The sequence below is a fragment of the Suricata suricatta genome, chromosome 12 (genome assembly GCF_006229205.1).
Source record: "Suricata suricatta isolate VVHF042 chromosome 12, meerkat_22Aug2017_6uvM2_HiC, whole genome shotgun sequence".
In the NCBI taxonomy this organism is placed as follows: Eukaryota; Metazoa; Chordata; class Mammalia; order Carnivora; family Herpestidae; genus Suricata; species Suricata suricatta.
In genome coordinates, this window is record NC_043711.1 from 37611688 (window position 1) to 37617139 (window position 5452).

General features: G+C 34.9%; 1 pseudogene; it reads right to left on the reverse strand.

Moving 5' to 3' along the window:
- Positions 1–3078: 3078 nt before the first annotated feature.
- On the reverse strand, positions 3079–4384 carry LOC115274056 (annotated as a pseudogene).
- Positions 4385–5452: the final 1068 nt, after the last annotated feature.

The window sequence follows — 5452 nt, forward strand, 5'->3', positions numbered from 1 at the left end:
GGCACCTTTTCAAGTATTTAAAAGCCATAATTATTTTTATGTAAACTTTTTTTTATCCTATGCCTATTTTTTCCCACTGGTTTGTTTCTCAATACATAAAAAAATCTTTATGTAGTAAAAATGAATGTTAGCAGTATTTATGCTAGTTGTTGGAAATATCTTTTCGTAGTTTGTACTCTTGCCTTTTAAAACTGCTAATGGAGTTTCTTTTGTTTTTCTAGAAAAAAATGTTTATATAGTTGAATATATGAATATGTGATTTTAGTTGAATATATCCATTTTTGGGTATGGTTTCTATAACTTAAGCCATTCTAAGAAAAGTCTACCTCACTCTGAAATAACACTTCCATATTTTCATAAAGTATAACTATTTATATCTTTTCTTTATTTCATCCAGTTTTCTTGATTGTATTTCTCAAATGATCTGTCTTTTCTTCCTTGATACATACTCCATTTTTTTAAATATCAAAAAATCTATTTATTTGGGTTTATATGTGGACTCTATTCTGTTTCAATACTTCATCTGACATTACTTCAGTTGGATAATGTCCATAGTATGATTCAGAGAGTTGAATCTCATATCTTTGTAGTCCGTTTATTTTTTCTATCATCTAATGACTATTGTTCCATATGATCTATAGAATTTCTCTCTAATTCCAGAGAGAAAAATATCCTGTTGGTATTTTTACTGGAATTGTATTAAATGTATAGATTAATTTGGGGCAAATTGGAATCCTCACTGCATAGAGTCCACCTACGCAGGATCAGTATGCTTTTCCCTCCACTCAAGCTTCCTTTTAGGTATTACTAACATTTACAGTTTCTTCAATAAATATACCTTCATTATTTTTTGGTTTATCTATAGTTATTTCATCTTTCAATCTCTATTAGAAATAGAATCTCTTCTGCCAATTTGTATACAGCAAGGCTATTGATTTTTTAACATTAATTTTGTTCTCATTTCCTGTATTCTCTCATTTGGTGTAACTTCCCAGATGATTTTATGTTTTTCAGGCATGCTGTATTTCTCATCCTCTTCTTTCCAATTTTTAATGCCACACTGATATTTCTAATCAGGACCATCCTTGTTTACATCTTAAGTTCAATAGGAAGTTATATTTTCCAATTAGGCCAAATATAGGATTTGGGGGAATACACACTTGCAAATACTAGTTTTATCTTTTGAATTCCATGCTCAAAGAATTTTTTTCATTCCACCTATTTGAAATGTAAATGCTTAAGATTATATATTTTTCTCTGAGCACAACTTTAGTCACATCTCATATATTCCATATGTATTATTTTTCTTATTGATTTTTATATGTCCTGAAATTTTTACTTTGATTTCTTTGCTAAACCAACATTAAGGTAATATGCTTACCTGATCCCTTTTTCTCTTCACCGACAGATATCTGAGCCAGTTATCCTCAATCCCCCCCACCACTCCGCACTCTCTCATTTATTTCACCAGGTCGTCAGGCATAATTTACAATTTTGAACTTAATTTCTAGTTTTGTTGCACTAGAATTAGTTATAGTTATCTGTAATATTTCAAAATTCATTCTTTTAGGAAATAATTTAATTGGCATTAGGAAACTAGGTACTTTTTCTTTCATGATATACAGATGTTGATATATTTAAATTACATCCACTTCATCGACTTTAATGTGTAATTTATTTTTCTGTGAACTTACCTTTGGTATCCTTGATCTTTCATGGCCTGAGATAAGTAACTGATTGTTTCCTAGGACCAATGTGTTTTGTCTAATTTTCCATTGATTTACTGTACTTTTTGTTTATGAATTGTATTAATCAGAATTTTATTTCCCTGGTATATTCTCAGGGCTGCTGTAACAAAGTACCACAAATGTGGTCATTTAGAACAAAATGACTATATTCTCTTTCAGTTTGGAAGTTTAGAAGTCCAAAATCAAGGTGTCAACAAGGCCATTATTTCTCTGAAGATTCTAGCAGAGGGTGCCTCCCTGGCTCTTTCCAACTTCTCATGGTTCCTGGTACTTTCTGTGTTTGTGACAGCTTAACTCCAACGTCTGCCCTCCATCTTCATATATCCATCTTCCCTCTGTGTATCTCTGTCCAAATTTTACTCTTTCAAGAGCCCAGTCATTGTATTAGAGCCCACCCTAGTCCAGTATGATCTCATCCTAACTTGATTACATTTAAAAGACCTTATTTCCAATGAGTAAGGTCACATCCACAGGTACAGAGATTAGGACTTCCATGTCTTCCTGACGAACACAATTCAAACTACAATATCCTCTTTATTATTCAATGCTTTTCAATGTCCTGATTTATATTTGCCTATATTAAGAGCATAAATATTTTTTTTTATGTTTGGGCTCAGTATGCTGTTACAGTCTTTTTATTTTTAATATTTTTGCTTTGGATTTATCACATACATATGGTACTATTTTGCTTGTGCTTTGTAATACAGCCCTGAGACTCTTTTCTTTCAATGAATGTTTCCCATTTATATTAAAATGTATTATTTATATTTATTCCAGCATCATATTTTATGTTATGTTTTCTCTTTTATTGCTTTATTTTTTCTGTGTTCTGTACATTTATTTGCTTAGTTGTGCATGACTTGGGTAGCCTACTATGCTTTGAAACTTTCTTTTCTCTTTTGGGTCATTTTAATGTTTTGTTTTATATCTAAAACCCTATTTTGTACACTTGATCTTCTATTTTGTAGACACTAGGAAGAATGATGGATTACTATATCCAATTCCTTTTTTCCAACACCAGTTTAGTAGGTATTGCTATAATTATTAGTTCTTCTAATGCTTACTCTACACCTTAAACTATACTCAAACAGCAACTGTTATAATTATCAGTTATAAATAATTTAAGACAAAGAATGCTTTTTACTCAAACCCATTAGAGAAATGGACAGTTTGGGTCTATAACAAAGTGTTGTATTTTAAAGCATAGGTCAGTACTTGTATATGAGAATATACACTGCTAAAAGCAAATTAAATTATCAGAGCACAACTTTTCAACATTAAAACAGAATAAACTTCCCTGTAAAAGTGGCACTTGGTGACATTTTGAACCTTAGTATTCCTCTTCTTCATCCCCTCTTTCAAAAGAATACACACCAACCTCTTCATAATCCTTGTCGAGGGCAGCCATGTCTTCACGGGCCTCAGAAAACTCTCCTTCCTCCATATTCTCAACCATATACCAATGAACAAAGGCACACTTAGCATCATCAGCTCAAAATTGTGGTCTAGGTGAGCCCAGGCCTCACCAATGGCTATCGTTTCACTCAGAATGCACACAGCTCACTTTCCAGAACTTTGGCCAGGTCTCCACCACAGTGGGAGGCTGGAAATGAATGCCAACTTTGAAGACAGTGGAGCACAACCCCATAAACTGGATGGTATGCATGGTCTTGATGGTGACAATGGCAGCATTGACAACTCTGGGAACCACATCGCCATGGTAGAATAGGCAGCAAGCCATGTATTTACCAGAGCAAGGGTCAAATTTTGCCTTCTGGTTGGCTGGTTCAAAGCATGTGCTGGTGATCTCTGCTACAGAAAGCTGTTGATTGTAGGCTTTCTCAGCAGAGATGACAGAAGCATATGTGGCAAGAGGGAAGTGGATATAGGGATAGGGTACCAGGTTGGTCTGGAATTCTGTCAGATCAACATTCAGAGCTCCATCAAATCTGAGGGAAGTAGTGATGGAGAACACAATTCAACCTATCAATCTATTTCAGTTAGTAGAGGTTGGGCATTCAATATTGAGGTTTCTACGATGGATGTTCTAGACGGCTTTGTTGTCTACCATGAAAACAGAATCCTAGTGCTCAAGGGTGGTGTGAAAACCCTGAGGGGGTTGGGGGGAGCCGAGTAAATGGAAAACTACAGCTTGAACTTCTTGTCATAATCAATAGAAACATTCCATCAGCAAGGAGGTGAACCCTGAACCAGTTCCCCCTCCAAAGCTGTGGAAAACCAAGAAGTCCTGAAGACCTATGCTAGTTTCCAAATTCAGTCCAAGACAAGGTCAATGATCTCCTTGCCATAATGTAGCACCCTTGGGCATAGTTACTGGCAGCATCTTCCTCCCATGTGATGAGCTGCTCAGCGGGGAAAAGCTGGTGGTAGGTGGCAGTGCAAACTTCATCAATGACTGTGGGTTCCAGGTCTACAAACACTGTTCCGGGCACAGTGCTTGCTAACACCTGTCTCACTGAATAAGGTGTTGAAGGAAGTTATCTCCAATGATCTTGTCACTTGGCATCTGACTGTCAGGCTGGATGCCATCCATGTTCCAGGCAAAAGAGCCCCCAGGAAGCACTGCCAGTCTGAACACTAGCCTGGCCGTCATGTATGGAGCTACATTCACTCATGGTTGCTGCTTTGGGGCTTTCAAGCAGATGGTGGAGAGAAAGAGGAAAGGTTGCTTCTTCTTAGAATGAGACTCAGGTGGTCGATGTAAGAGTATCTGCTCAATGTATTTTAAACTTCTGATTCTAAAAGATGAAATAATTGATATTCTTATACAACTGCCTAATTTCCCTCCAAACTTTTACCAGTTACGTTGTTTCATTGTTGTTATTCTATTCACATTATATACTGAAACTGTGATTCCAAGAGTTGTTCTTTACTTAATTTCAAAGTTAATTGCATTTTATGCTCACCTCTGGTTTTTTGTTTTCTTTTATTTTTGCTACATGTCTCTATTCAGCTGGTGTTCAGGTGAGGTTTATCCTTTAATAGTCTCTTCAAGGTTGATTTATAGGAAATAAATTCTCATAGTATCTGCATAATCAAAAGTATCTACTCTTGCCTTTCTATTTAAACAATTTAGATGTAACATTTTGGTCAGACTTTATTTCCTGGATGATTGTGCATTGATCCCAACACTGTTTCCTAATGATGCATATTGTTGGGAACTTTAAGGACAGCCTGATATTTTTCCCTTATAAATTATGTGATCTTTTTTGGGAATGCTGAAAGAATCACATACTTATCTTTAAAAGTCATAAATTTACTAGGCTGTAATTCAACTTTAAACATACCTTACTAATTTTTCTCTACTCATGATGTGCTTTCAAATCTTTCTTTATTTCTAAATTGTATTCTTAGAATGTGTTTTCGGTTTCCACCTTGGTGGGAGGTTTTTATTCAAGGATGTGAAATGTATACTGACACGCTACCTATTTTTGGCATCCTTTAAAATTTTTTTCTTATTAAATCCATTATCACTTTCTAGTCTATGTTTACTTTCTTCAAACTGTCTTGTCTTCTATATTTGTATTGTGTCTTAAAAAGCCCCTGATGTTTCATTAGTTTGATTTCATTTTGCCTTCAGATAGTATCTTTAATTCTGAGATACTTTTATTCTTCACTTATTTCCTGCCAACTCAATTTTCATCTGTTTCTGTTGGACATAATTATAAGTTCTTCCTAGAAAT